At 41.2% G+C, this 13991-nt stretch overlaps 1 long non-coding RNA gene across 2 annotated transcripts in view; it reads left to right on the top strand.

Moving 5' to 3' along the window:
* The first annotated feature begins 2375 nt into the window (after positions 1-2375).
* Positions 2376-13991, top strand: part of LOC309652107 — a 430763-nt gene continuing 419147 nt past the window's right edge. For both annotated transcript variants that reach the window (XR_014258584.1, XR_014258585.1), the window contains exons 1-2: positions 2376-10018; positions 11380-11511. This is a non-coding gene — a long non-coding RNA (uncharacterized lncRNA). The remainder of the gene's footprint in view (positions 10019-11379; positions 11512-13991) is intronic.

Genomic DNA, 13991 nt, shown 5'->3' with positions numbered 1-13991 from the left:
AGCCTGGTGAAATTCACATAAGTTCTGTAGTTTAGTTAATAGCATTGTACTGATGTGATTTTTTTTTTTGGTTTTGATCATTTTACTAAGGTTATACAAGGTGTTAACATTAGGGGAAGCTGGGTAAAGGGTATATCCGAACTCTGAGGACTACTTTTGCAACGCTGATGTATCTAAAATTATTTTAAAGTAAGTTAAAAAGTAATCTGAAATATATAGGCATAATCTTACTAGACAACATGAAATGGATGAACTGGCCATCCAGGAGCTGAACTCACTATTTGCTCTGGGCCATTAGCCTGCTCCATGTTTCTTCTTCGGCCTTATGAATCAGTCAGCTTTGTGGGTAGTGAGAAGCTTAGACCAGGCTGAAGGATGATTCTGAATAGATGGGTGTCATCATGGGGCTGAGTTCTATGACCCTGACATCTTTGCACCTCAGTTTCCTCATTTAGAAAATGTGGGATTGGACTCAATTTTTAAGAACCCTTTAAAGTTTTGAGATTCTATGGCATTACTTCTAACACAACTGTCAATACTGAAGAAAATGGACCTTGGGAAAATCTGAAACAGGGATGTCAAAGAAGGGACGGCTCCTTTGGAGGTAGTAGGACTTGGCAGACATTGTGGAGGTACTGGTATCTTGTGAAAGCCCTTTGCAAAGTAGCCAGAGCTAGTCCTAAAGCATTACCTCTAAACAGGAATGGCATCTTGTTGGATGTTGGGGATAAGGGATGCTGGGAGCAGATTTTGGGGTCAGCTTACACTATTGGAAATGGTAATTGAGGACCCCTCCTTTGTCTGTATGTCATCCATTCATAGGGTGCTTATGGACTTTTTTCACTCAAAGCAACATTGCTGTAGAGTAGAAAACTATGTTAATTATAAGTCATAGTTTATTCTAAAATTGTTTATCCATATATTGTCTCCAGTTTCAAGATGAGGAAATTGCAGAGCAATATGTCCCTGTTGCTTTGCCTGAAGTTGGAGGAATTCAGTGAAGTAGCTTCCTCCTCTGTTCCATGCACTGATAATAGTAGTCAAAGTTTCAGATACACAAGGTGAATAAATTCTGGGGATCTACTGTACAGCAGTGTGATACCAGTTAACAATACTGCATTGTATGCTTGAAATTTTCTAAGAGCATAAATCTTGTGTTCTCACCACCAAGAAAGAAAAGAAAAGAAAATGGCCATTATGTGAGATGATGGACATGTTAATTAGTTTGATTTTGGTGATCATTTCACAATGTATACATAGATCAAAACATCAAATTGTACATATATACAATGGAATATTTCTCAGCCATAAAAAGGAATGAAATAGTGCCATTTGCAGAGATATGGATAGACCTAGAGACTGTCATACAGAGTGAAGTCAGTCAGAAAGAGAAAAACAAATATTGTATATTAACGCATATATGTGGAATCTAGAAAAATGGTACAGATGAACTGGTTTGTGAAGCAGAAATAGGGACATGGATGTAGAGAACAAACGTATGGACACCAAGGGGGGAAAGAGGGGTGGGATAAATTGGGAGATTGGGATTGACATATATACACTACTATGTATAAAATAGATAACTAATGAGAACCTGCTGTATAGCACAGGGAACTCTACTCAGTGCTCTGTGGTGACCTAAATGGGAAGGAAATCTAAAAAGATGGGATATATGTATATGTATAACTGATTCACTTTGCTGTACAGCAGAAACTAACACAACATTGTAAAGCAACTATACTCCAATAAAAATTAATTTAAAAAACCATCAAATTGTACACTTTAAACATATATAATTTTTATTTGTCAATTATACCTCAATAAGCCTGGAGGGAAAAAAAAGCACTTTCAAGCCATTATTGTTTTGTTCCTTCTTATCTACCCCGTGCCCCTGAGGTGCATAAAGTAGATGAGACCACTCTACTGCTTTTTACAAAGGAGGGAAATGTGCTAGAAAACATGAATCCAGGGACCATACATGGACCTATGTGCATAGGAGCTCCATGAACTCTCCAAGGCAGGATACTTGTTGGCAGTGAGATACATTTTGTATATCTCCCCCAGTTGTTACTTCTGGCTGGGAGAATGTTGTCACTGGCTCACCATTTGAACATTTTCTTGCTTAGGAGGATTCAGACTTTTAAAACTATTACTCCACTGCTTCTAAGGTGTCCCAAGGCCTAGTAGCTGTCTTTTCCATGAAGCCACAAAGGAGGGAAATATTTTTGTGAAACTTGACATTTTGAAAGAATTAGCAAGGGTAAGCAGGTAAGAGTAATGGGAAATGTCATTATTTTATATTACCATTAAATGTAATGTTTTGCTAACCTTTTTCTAAAGCTACTGTGGGTACTAATTTTGCTTGATTTTGTGTTAAATTTTTAATAATTAAAATCTGCTGTATTTCCTCTTAATAAGCTTTATGTTTTAGGCACGCAAAGTCAATCCCATTAAACTCTCTTAATTCAGGTTTTTCCATTGAACAAGAGTTCAGCACATGTTAATATCATTAAATAAATAACTGTGATCTCCTAGTTCCTTTGAATAGTGAATTGGTGGAAAAAGATCTTTACTTTTGAGTTTTGGGTTTTTTAAAATTAATTTATTTATTTATCTATCTTTGACCGCGTCGGGTCTTCGTTTCTGGGCGAGGGCCCTCTCCAGCCGCGGCGAGCAGGGGCCACCCCTCATCGCGGTGCGCGGGCCTCTCACTATCGCGGCCTCTCCTGTTGCGGAGCACAGGCTCCAGACGCGCAGGCTCAGTAGTTGTGGCGCACGGGCTTAGTTGCTCCGTGGCATGTGGGATCGTCCCGGACCAGGGCTCGAAGCCGTGTCCCCTGCATTGGCAGGTGGATTCTTAACCACTGCGCCACCAGGGAAGCCCCCTAAGATCTAGTTTCTTAACAACTTTGAAGTTTGTAATACAGTATTATTGACTATAATCACTATACCAACAGCTCTTTAGAAAATACAGGTATCATAGCCATGATTAGATAGTTACAGGAAATCATTGTGGTAGGCTGAATTCTAAGACAGCTCCCCAAGATTTCCCACTCTAATCCCCAGACTGTGACCATCATGACATATCTGCAAATGACATTTTGCAGGTTCCTAATAAGTTGACCTTATGATAAGGAAATCATCCAGGTGGGACCATTCTAATCACACGAGCCCTTTAAAAACAGTTTTCTCCGCCTGGTAGCATAATAGGAAGTTCACAGGGGTTTGGAGCATCAGAAGGATTTCATGCACCTTTGCTGGCTTTGATGGTGGAGGGGAAAGAGGGGCCCACATGCAAGGAGCCTATAGAAACTGAGAGCAGACCCAGCTGACAGCCAGAAAGGAAACGGGGAACTCACTCCCAGAGTTGCACAGAACTGGATTCTGCCAACCTGAATGGGCCTAGAAGCAGATTCTCTCCCAGAGCTTCCAGGTAGGAGCCCGGTCTGGTCGACAATTGGATTTTGCCTTGTGAGGAGTGCCAGAGCTCAGAACCCAGGTGAGCCTGTTGACTTCCGACCTCCAGAACCATGAGATAATAAATGAATGCTGTTTAAGCTACCATGTTTGGGGTAATTGTTAGGCAGCCATAGAAAACCAATGCACCATTCCTGGAAGTTGAAGGAACTAGGGCAATTTATTCTGGATAAGAAATGATGACATATACACACTACTATATATAAAATAGATAACTAATAAGAACCTACTGTATAGCACAGGGAACTCTACTGAATACTCTGTAATGACCTATATGGGAATAGAATCTAAAAAAGAGTGGAGATATATATACGTGTAACATATATGCTTTGCTATACAGCAGAAACTAACACAACATTGTAAAACAACTATACTCCAATAAAAATTAATTTTAAAAAATTAAAAATAAATAAATAAATTAATTAATTAAAAAAAGAAGTGACCGAGGGGGAACATTTAGATAGCTTCTCATGTGGAAAAAGTAGTAGATATTCTGTTTTGCTATAGAGCAGTGCTGTCCAATAAAACTTTCTGATGTGATGGAAATCTTATATAGCTTCACTGTTCAATACAGCAGCCACTAGCCGCGTATGGCTATTGAGCACCTGGTACATGGCTATTGCATCTGAGGCACCGACATTTACATTTTTTAATTTTTAATTTTATTTAATAGGAATGACTTTTGATTCAAATAGCCACATACGATTACTGACTGCTGAATTGGACAGAATAGCTTAAAAGGTTAAAGCAGAAATATGCACCGAAGCACCAGGGCAGCAGATTTAATTCAACATAAGCATGACCTTTCTACTAATCCGGTCTATTTACAGAGAGAACAGCCAGGTTTTCAGTAGTGGGTTCCTAGTCACTGGAAATATTAAACAGAAGCTGGATGACTATATATCAAGGAATATGATCAAGGATGATTATGTATAGGAAGGATTCCTGCTTTGGGAGGGAGGTTGCCTAGATGACCTCTATGATCTTTTCTAATTCTGAGATTCTAGGTTCTTTTTTTTCTTTTTTTTTTAACATCTTTATTGGAGTATAATTGCTTTACAATGGTGTGTTAGTTTCTGCTGTATAACAAAGTGAATCAGCTATACATATACATATAACCCCTCCCTCTTGCGTCTCCCTCCCACCCTCCCTATCCCACCCCTCTAGGCGGTCACAAAGCACAGAGCTGATCTCCCTGTGCTATGCGGCTGCTTCCCACTAGCTATCTATTTTACATTTGGTAGTGTATATATGTCCATGCCACTCTCTCACTTCATCCGAGCTTACCCTTTCCCCTCCCCGTGTCCTCAAGTCCATTCTCTACGTCTGCATCTTTATTCCTGTTCTGCCCCTAGGTTCTTCAGAACCATTTTTTTTTTTTTTTTAGATTCCATATATATATGTGTTAGCATACGGTATTTGTTTTTCTCTTTCTGACTTACTTCACTTCAAAGTGGAAATAGCTTTACTGAGCTTCTCCATATGTTATCAGGAAATTAACTTCAAGTAGAACCTCTTCCTGCCTCCCTCCCCCATATATTTATTTTTTCAAAATGCATGGAAAATTTTTCATCGTTTTTGGGGGGAAGAAGTTTCCCATAAATAAGAATAACATATGAATTTTCTTTTTTAGTTATGCAAGATGAGTAGGTTCTAGAGAACCAGTGTGCAACAATGTGACCATAGTTGGCAATATTGTATTGTGTATTTGAAATTTGCTAAGAGGGTAGATCTTGGGTGTTCTCTCCATAAAAAAGTAAAATGGTAACTGTGTGAGGTGATTTGTGGTGAATATTTCACAACGTATACATATATTGGGTCATCAGGTTACATACCTTAAGTTCAGTGGACCCTTGAACGACTCGGGGGTTAGGGGCACTGGCCCTTTGCAAAATCCCAGTATAACTTTAGACTCGGCCCTCCGTATCTGTGGTTCCGCATCCATGGGTTCAACCAACCGTGGATCGTGTAGTACTATAATACATATTTATCTAAAGAAATCCATGTATAAGTGGACATGCGGAGTTCAAACATGTTGTTCAAGGGTCAATTGTATGATAGATTTTGTTTTTTTGGCCGTGCCGCATGCGGGATCCTAGTTCCCCGGCCAGAGATCGAACCGTCGCCACCTGCTGTGGAAGCACAGAGTCCAAACTACTGGACCACCAGGGAAGTCCCTGTATATATAGCTTTTGATCGTCAATTATACCTCCATAAAGCTGGAGAAAATACTACAAAAAATCTTTCTCAAATACAGGTGTTATTTTTACTGAGGTGAAATCCACATCACATAAAATTAACCATTTTAAAGTATGTACAATTTTGTGGCATTTAGTCCATTCACAATGTTGTGCAACTCTCTATATACATTTATTTCTATACATTTGGATGTGCTAATCTGTTGAGAGAAGTGCATTATTTGCAAGAACCATCAGAGGGGAGGTTTTCTGGAGACAGTGTACAGAATCTTCTTAGCAATCTTTGTCTTCTGTCCTTGCTCCTAAGCTTGAGTTACTACTTTGCTTTAGGTCATATAGGCTTTTGACCTCTAACACCAGGAATAAGTAGTTAAAAATGTAGGTCCTGCAGACATATTAGGTAGGACTAATTCCTACTCATCACTCACTAGTCCTGTAACCTCAGGCAAGTTGCTTCATCTCTTTGAGCCTCAGTTTCTTTATTTGTAAAAGTAAGCTATCCTAGTATCTATGTCAGAGAACGCTATGAACGTTAAGTGAGCTCGTAGGAGTTCCCTTGCAGAGTGAAGTGTTCAATAAACATGATCTATTATCACTGTGATCAGCAATATTATAACCTCCAGCATCAGCATCTGAAATGACATGTGATCCTTTTTGCCCCCGGGGAGGAAAGCATTGTCATTGGACCGCACACCAGACCTATCGACCAGTGAGGTAGAGCAGGAAGGAAGCACCGTGTGGGCTAGGGTCATTTTTTTTCCTTTGGTTTTACACAAAGAGGTGCTGCCTCAGCAGGAAACGTTTCTAAAACGTAATTTAGTTAGGCAGTTGGAGAGTGTCAGTCTCTTGAACGACAGAGCTGGTCCTGAATCCCTAGGAAAGAAAATAAATTGTTTCTGTGAGAGTTTCTATTAGTGTTGTGCTGTAGAACATTCTTACACTGCACTGACCTCTTCACCTTGACCAAGCCTTTCAGATGATGTCACCGGAACTTCCCCGGAGGTGGAACATGGGCTTTATAGGACCTTCTCCATTGAGCGTGCTATGCTGCAGGCTCCTTGGAGACCATTCGAGAAGCCTTGGTTCATTATTCCCCCACAGCGTGGTGTCATTAGGGAAAACCAGATCTGCCACTTTAGTGCTTCCAGGGCTTTGGAAGAAAGTGTCAAGTGAGATGACAAGTCTTGTCTGTCTGTACGGTACTTCCTATTCTTCTCCACAGGAATCCTCCCATTTGGCCCGCCTTTGGCCAGATCTGTGCTTTGTTGTTTCTGGGCATGCTAGAATTTTTCTGGCAATTGAACCCATTTGTGGGTTTTAATGGTTTTTGGTTGACAAAGCCGCTTGTTCCTTTCTTTTTTCTTTTATTCAAATAGGATTTTTCTAAGGGTAAGAGGAATTTTATTGTAGTCTGTTTAAATGGCCTCAGAGAAACTACTATATAATTGAATGCAGTCCAACTGTTGGTACTGTTTCAACTACCAACGTGAACTATTAGGAGAGATTTGCAATACGAGACTTTCATATGTGCATGTGGCTACGATCGGATGAGGAAGCATAGATCTCTTATTTAAGGAAAATACCCAGGGAGTGCTTTTGTAAGCAAAGACCGCTTTCAAAATGCAATAAAATAGGTGGGACTGAGGCTTAGAAACAGGATGGAACAAAGAAGATTCCTAAAACATGAAGAGCCTGGGGGTGGGGGGTGGAGGGGGGGGTCGGGGTATCTGATTCTGCTTCTGGATCCCTCCCTGACTCCCTGTGTGGCTTTGCCTAGGCACTTTACCTTTCTGGGCCTCAATTTCCTTACTTGTACAAAGACAGGATTAGACTAGAAGAACTCTAAGATCCCTTCCGGTTGTAGACGTCTGTGCTTCAATAATTCTACATAGAAAAAAAAATTTTGTTCCATTCGGGTGACCAGAAAAGTTAAGGATTAGTGTTAAAGAGGAACTGAATCACCCATCGTTGTGATTTTGTAAAAATTTTCCTAGAATGGCTGTTTGTGTTGCCAGGAATCACTCAATGCATGATCCTGAGTTTTGAGCCAATACAAGTTCTCAGATCATATCTTACCCTCTACCTTTGTATTCTCTCATCTAGTTGAAAAAAAAAAAAAGACCCCAAATGTTTAAACAGTGTTCTACAATTTCCAATTTTTTTAAATGTAACAACCCTTGAGGTCGGGCATGAATTATTATCCCCATGTCTGTAGGTGCGGAGTGTGAGGCTCAGAGAAGTTAAGCGAATTACTCATGGTCACGTTCCTCGGAAGTGATGGAGCTGGGACTTCATCTCAGGTTGCCTGTCTCTAGCACTAGTTCCCATACAACCCCCATGTTTTGAATTACAATAATTATTTTATTGAGCAATTGTTTTACACCAGATATTGTAAAAGCTTTCATTTGTTTGCTTAGTACCCTCCTTATTTTCCAGACAAGGAAACTAAGGTACAGAGACATGATGTGTCTTGGTTAAGGTCAAACACCTGTTATAAGATAGAGTTGAGGTCAGATCACCTGATTGACTGTAACAACTCTGTTCTCTTACTAGCATGCCTTTAATTATTACTGTGTTTGTTAGCCTGCTTCTTTTGCTAAACAGACCTCTTTCAAAGGTTATTTCAATGAGTATGTGACAGCAAAGGCCTTGGAAGTAGGAGCTAAAAGGCCAGGTTAGGCTAAGGTGAACTATTCTCATCTCGAAACTGCACAGCTGCAGCTTCAGCCCTGGCCTAACCTCACCCACGAGGAGTTCCCTGAAGTTGTGCGGTGCGGTTCTAGAAAACTGTTCTATTCCAGCTGACTGCAACATGCGTCCATCAGATGATCTTGTCCTTTGCCTTCACTCAAGCCTCTGTTCAACCGCACCCTCTTCGGAGGGGCCTGCCCTGAACACCTTATCCAAAATGACACCCTTGGCTTTCTAGCTCTGTATTCTGCCTTCTTTTTCTCTTTAGCACTTGTCACCACCAGAGAGACGAAATATTTATTTAGTCATTTGTTGTCTATCTCCCTCTACTGGAATAGAAACTCTATGCGGGCAGGATTTTTGTCTATTTTTTCAACGTTATATTCACAGCTCCTAGAACAGAGCCAGGCCCAGAATATTTACTCTGTAAATATTTGTTGAAAGAATGAAAAGAACAATGACAGTGAGGGTAGTAGTTGCTACTTATGCCTGAAGAGTAAGGATGTAGGTGAGAACATGGGCAAGGGTCACTGGAAATTCTGGCCAGCGTCAGGAAACCAAAGGGTAGGATGAGTTGTCCAGCTGGGAAAATCAAAATGTGTTGAAAGAGTTAGCTCCAATTATATGACCAGTAAAATTGGGTAGCTTTAGGGTTTTTTTTTAAAATAAGAAAGATGTGTCTTTTTAAAAAAAGATATTTATGTATTTTCCTTATTTTTTTTGGCTGCATCGGGTCTTAGTGCGGCACGCGGGATCTTCACTGAGGCATGTGGGATCTTTCGTTAAGGCGCACAGTCTTCTCTCTAGTTGAGGCTCGTGGGCTTAGTTGCTCTGTGGCATGTGGGATCTTAGTTCCCCGACCAGGGATCAAACCTGCGTCCCCTGCATTGGAAGGCGGATTCTTTACCACTGGACCGCTGGGGAACGCCCAGCTTTAGGTTTTAAAGTAAATTGATCTTCCCAAATTTCAACTTAAACCATGGATCCTGGGCTCTTTAGAGCTCGTGCAGCCCACCTCCATCACAAGGAGAGTGACACAGGGGAAATGGTAATAACTGGCCCGAGATCAAACTTGGCCCCTTAGCTGACAAGATCAAATGGAAGCCCAGGGGGTCCACTGAGATATTGTGATTTATAAGAAATATAAATTTGGTCATTTAGAGGACTAAAAGATATTTTTTACATATATTTGGTCTTCCTCCACAGTTCCAGGCTCACAGCTCCTAAAACCCTTGGAATTTCCTAAGTGTTGAAAGCCATAAAGGTGTCTTTTGCTATGTTAATGGAGTGACTTTTGGAAAGCAATTAGGAGGGGGGCTGGTTGCCAGGTGAATCAACCACGTTATTAGAGGGTTGGAACTTTCAGTCCCACCCACCGACCTCTGGAAAGGGGAGAGGCCTTTGGAGGTTGAATTTTGACAATAGCCAATGATTTAACCAAGCATGCCTAAATAATGAGGCGTCTATAAAAGCCCAAAAGGACGGGGTTTGGAGAACTTCCAGGTCGGTGAACACGTGGAGATTTGGGCAGAGTTTTGGGCCTGGAGAGGGCACGGACGCTCCGTGCCCCTCCCCCATGCCTTGTCCTGTGCATCTCTTCCATTGGATGTTCATCTGTATCCTTTATCACAACCTGTAATAAACTGCTAAACGTAAGTAAGTGTTTCCTTGAGTTCTATGGGTCAAGAACCCAAGGAGGGGTGTTGTGGGGACTTCTGATCTAGCCGGCCAGAAGCACAGGTAATAACCTGGACTTGGGACCGGCGTCTGAAGTGTGTGTGTCTGTTGGGGGATGTGCCATCTTATGGGACTGAGCCCTTAACCTGTGAAATCGGACACTATCTCCATGTAGGTAGTATCAGATTTGAGTTAAATTGTAGGACACCTAGCTGGTGTCGCAGAGAATTGCTTGATGTGGGGAAAAACCTCCACACATTCGGTGACCGGAAGTGAAGTGTTTTGTGCGAGGATCCAAGAAGACTCATGGGTGGAAAACTGAATTTTTCGAATGCAGCAGCCTGTAAGTAACCAAAGTGTACCACAAATATTTTTGAGAATAAAATTTCAGTAAAACTTCAGGAATTTTTTAGCTATATGGAAACACCTGGGAGTCTTTAAAAAATTACTGATGCCTGGGTCCCACTTCTAGAGATACAAATTTGATTGTGATTCTAGTGTGCTGACTGGTTAAGAATCATAAACTTGGAGGTCAGGAGGGTGCATCTGGGAAGGAGACAGAATAGGGTTTAAATCCCATCTCTCTTATTTACCAGCTGCTATGATTTTGAATAACTTAATTGTTCTGAGTCACAGCTTCCCTATTTGTAAAATGAAGGCAATCGACCTCACGGGAATTTTGTAGGGATTTAATGAAATAAGGTCCATAAAGCATGTAGCATGTTGTCTGAACCACGTGAGCACTTGATTAATAATAGCTGCTATTATCATTGTTATTATTATTATCATGCCAAATAATAGTAATTATTATTATGCTGAATAATGAGTTTTTCCCCCCTCTGTATTTAAAAAATGGCTACTTTAGCAGTATATAACAATTAGTCAAATGGTACAATTCGAAACTATGGGACTGTCTTGATGCAGCTCTGGGTAGGGAGACCTGTATAAAATGAATGAAGACAGACTACAAAGTGGGACGGAGGTGGTTAAAACAGGCCGGCCGTGTAGTTCATCTATAGAAAGCACAGCGCTGAATTCTGTGGGAAGCAAAATTCATACATCGCTTCCTGGGCTACATTCCACACCGGTTGAAAGTGAGGCAGTGATTGATGTTCAGATCATCTCTGGGCAGAGTTGGGGCAGCTGCACAGCCAGATCCAGGCTCCAGAGAAGCAGCTGGGTACCGCTGGCGTGGGGCCCGCTCCAAGGCTGCTGGCAAGCAAACAGCAGTTTTACCACTGAGAGGTAGGAAGGTTAAGGTCAGACAGAATGTGAGAGAGGAGCTTGACTAATCCCTTGTTTTCTCCCTTTTCTCTTGTCAATATTTTTGGACTAGGAAAAAGAGGACAGCAATAATAATAACAGAGAAACATTCTGCATGATAAAAAGCCATCTCTTGGCCGGCAACGACCCGAATATTCCACCCCCCGGGAAGCCTGTTTTGCATTTGCAGGAAGAGGGCAATGAGGTAAATTGACCTCCTTTTTGCTGACGGTAGCTTCAGACTCAAACAAGAGCTCTGTGATTTTAGATGAGTCAGACTTTAAATTTGTGCATTTCAGCTGGAGGTGATAACCATTAATATGGAAAGATTGGTAACGAAGTCTTCTGAGTAGAAGCTATACCATACTTATTTGTGTTTGGTAAGGGATGCATTCACCAAAATATCAGAAAGTCGGAGTTGGCTAATGGAGAGTGGGAAGCAGCACAGGATGTCTGCAAATACCTTTATTTAGGGCATTCTTCAAAAATAGATCCTTTGTACGCGTCAAATATTTTAAAAGTAAATTTCAATTAACTTCTGATTGTGTTTTTAAGAATACAATGGAGCAGAATCGAATTCTGGATGAGAGAGAATATCATCCTAGTTTAGAGAATAATTTCCATTAAAATGAATTGAAATTCATTTTGTGAATCATACTTATTATGATATTAGACCTCTGCCTACAGAAATATTGGAAGAATATTCCTTCCTATCTAATGGAACCAATTTTCCTAACAGCTTCTCTCATAACTTTCCATAATTATTCGTCAAAATGTACAAACGTCCACACATTGCTGGCAATAAGTCTCGAATAGGATGGAAATGAGCTTAAACATCTTCCGTGTGGGTGATCACATATTTTTCGAATGCCTTTGTGGAACTGACACAGAAAACTTTGCGGGCCTGTTTTACCAGAGATAAGGAGGAAAGCTAATTAAGACCTTAGTCGCTTCTTTGGGGAGTATTATAAGGTACAAGAAGCTTTTAATTGGGTTTTGCTTCCCTTTTTAAAGATAATCATTTCTACCTACATGTTCAGGCGATCATTTCTTCAGTTTCTTTCAAGAGAGTGCTCGTTTGATCTTACTTATAAATGACACGTGGCAAATAGTCTTTATGTGCCAAATAAAATAATGAAGTTGGGAGAAAGTCACAGACTTTTTTTTTTTTTTAAGTAAACTCTTCTAATTTGACATTCTTGGGGGTGTTTTTTGTACATAATTTTTTAAAAATTTATTTTATTTATTTATTTTTGGCTGTGTTGGGTCTTCGTTGCTGCGTGCGGGCTTTCTCTAGTTGTGGCGAGCGGGGGCTACTCTTCGTTGCGGTGCACGGGCTTCTCATTGCAGTGGCTTCTGTTGCAGAGCACAGGCTCCAGGCGCACGGGCCTCAGTAGTTGCGTCACTCGGGCTCAGTAGCTGTGGCACGCGGGCTCTAGAGCGCAGGCTCAGTAGTTGTGGCGCATGGGCTTAGCTGCTCCGCGGCATGTGGGATCTTCCCAGACCAGGTATTGAATCCGTGTCCCCTGCATTGGCAGGCGGATTCTTAACCACTGCACCACCAGGGAAGCCCCATGTTCTTGGTTTACATTAAACACAACTACCAATGGCTGTATTGTCAATTGTTACCCACATCCTATGGGACCTTTAGCCTGTCTGCTGATCTGAACATTTTCAATTGTAAATCACTTAATGCCCCCATCCCTCTGCCTCCCCCTCCCCAACTTCAGCTGCAGGATAAATATCTTCCCTTATATGGTGCTGATGGAACTTTGCAAGTTTGAGTTAATTTCAGAACATTCAGTACTGTAGCTCACTACTGTCATTTTCCAGCACCGAGAAGCATGCCTTGCGTAGGCACGATCTCTCTGCAGCCCACTCAGTAACATGAGTAATGATCTTTAAGTGAACCATATCAAGAGTGTAAGGGTTTTGGATAATTTAGACAAGAAAATTGGAACAAGTGGGCATTTCTCTAAAGAATGTCACTCTGATTTTCTGCGTAGTGGGACTACCCAATCCATTAATGCAAAAAACCTCTCAGAGGGCTAGAAACTAGTTTTTCACCCAGCCAGGGAGGGTGCCTGCCTGCGTGCTTCTGCGGTATGTGTTTGCCTGTGTGTGTACATAAGCATGTCTCCAGAGATTAGAATGGTAGAGCCACAGTTTCCTTTCAGACTCATGAATAATAAATACTGGACAGAGGAGCACAAATGATACTTTTCTCCTGTTTGTCAGCAGCACAGCAGATTCCTGGGCTGACTGTTCTTAGCCCCGCCAGCTACTGACTCTCTGCCAGCTTGTAATTAAAACCCTTTAGAGTGAAAGATATGTGTCCACTGACATTGATTGACACCCTACTCAGTGCCTCTGTGACAAAGGGAGGAAAATCAGGTTTGGATTTTTTTTTCCCCTTTTACAATGAGTCACTCTAGAAGAAAGAATCTCAAACCCCAAAGAGAAAACCTAGTAACAGGTAGAAGGTCTGGATTAGAGGGGAGAGAGAGAACCTTAGTTAGATATTTTCTAATTGCACTTCTACCTCACAGATTTAAATTTTTTCTAGCCAGAGACTAGAAAGAGTAGACCGTAGCATTGGGTGACATTCTGGGGAAGGAAGCCAGTGTAAGTTTTGTGAGGGCTGTTCTGGGGGCCCTATTATATAAATGAATGGGAGAAATTGCT

The sequence above is a fragment of the Balaenoptera physalus genome, assembly GCF_965194825.1.
Source record: "Balaenoptera physalus genome assembly, chromosome: X".
Lineage (NCBI taxonomy): Eukaryota > Metazoa > Chordata > Mammalia > Artiodactyla > Balaenopteridae > Balaenoptera > Balaenoptera physalus.
The sequence above is the reverse complement of the archived record's forward strand: the minus strand, read 5'-3'. Positions and strand labels throughout refer to the sequence as shown.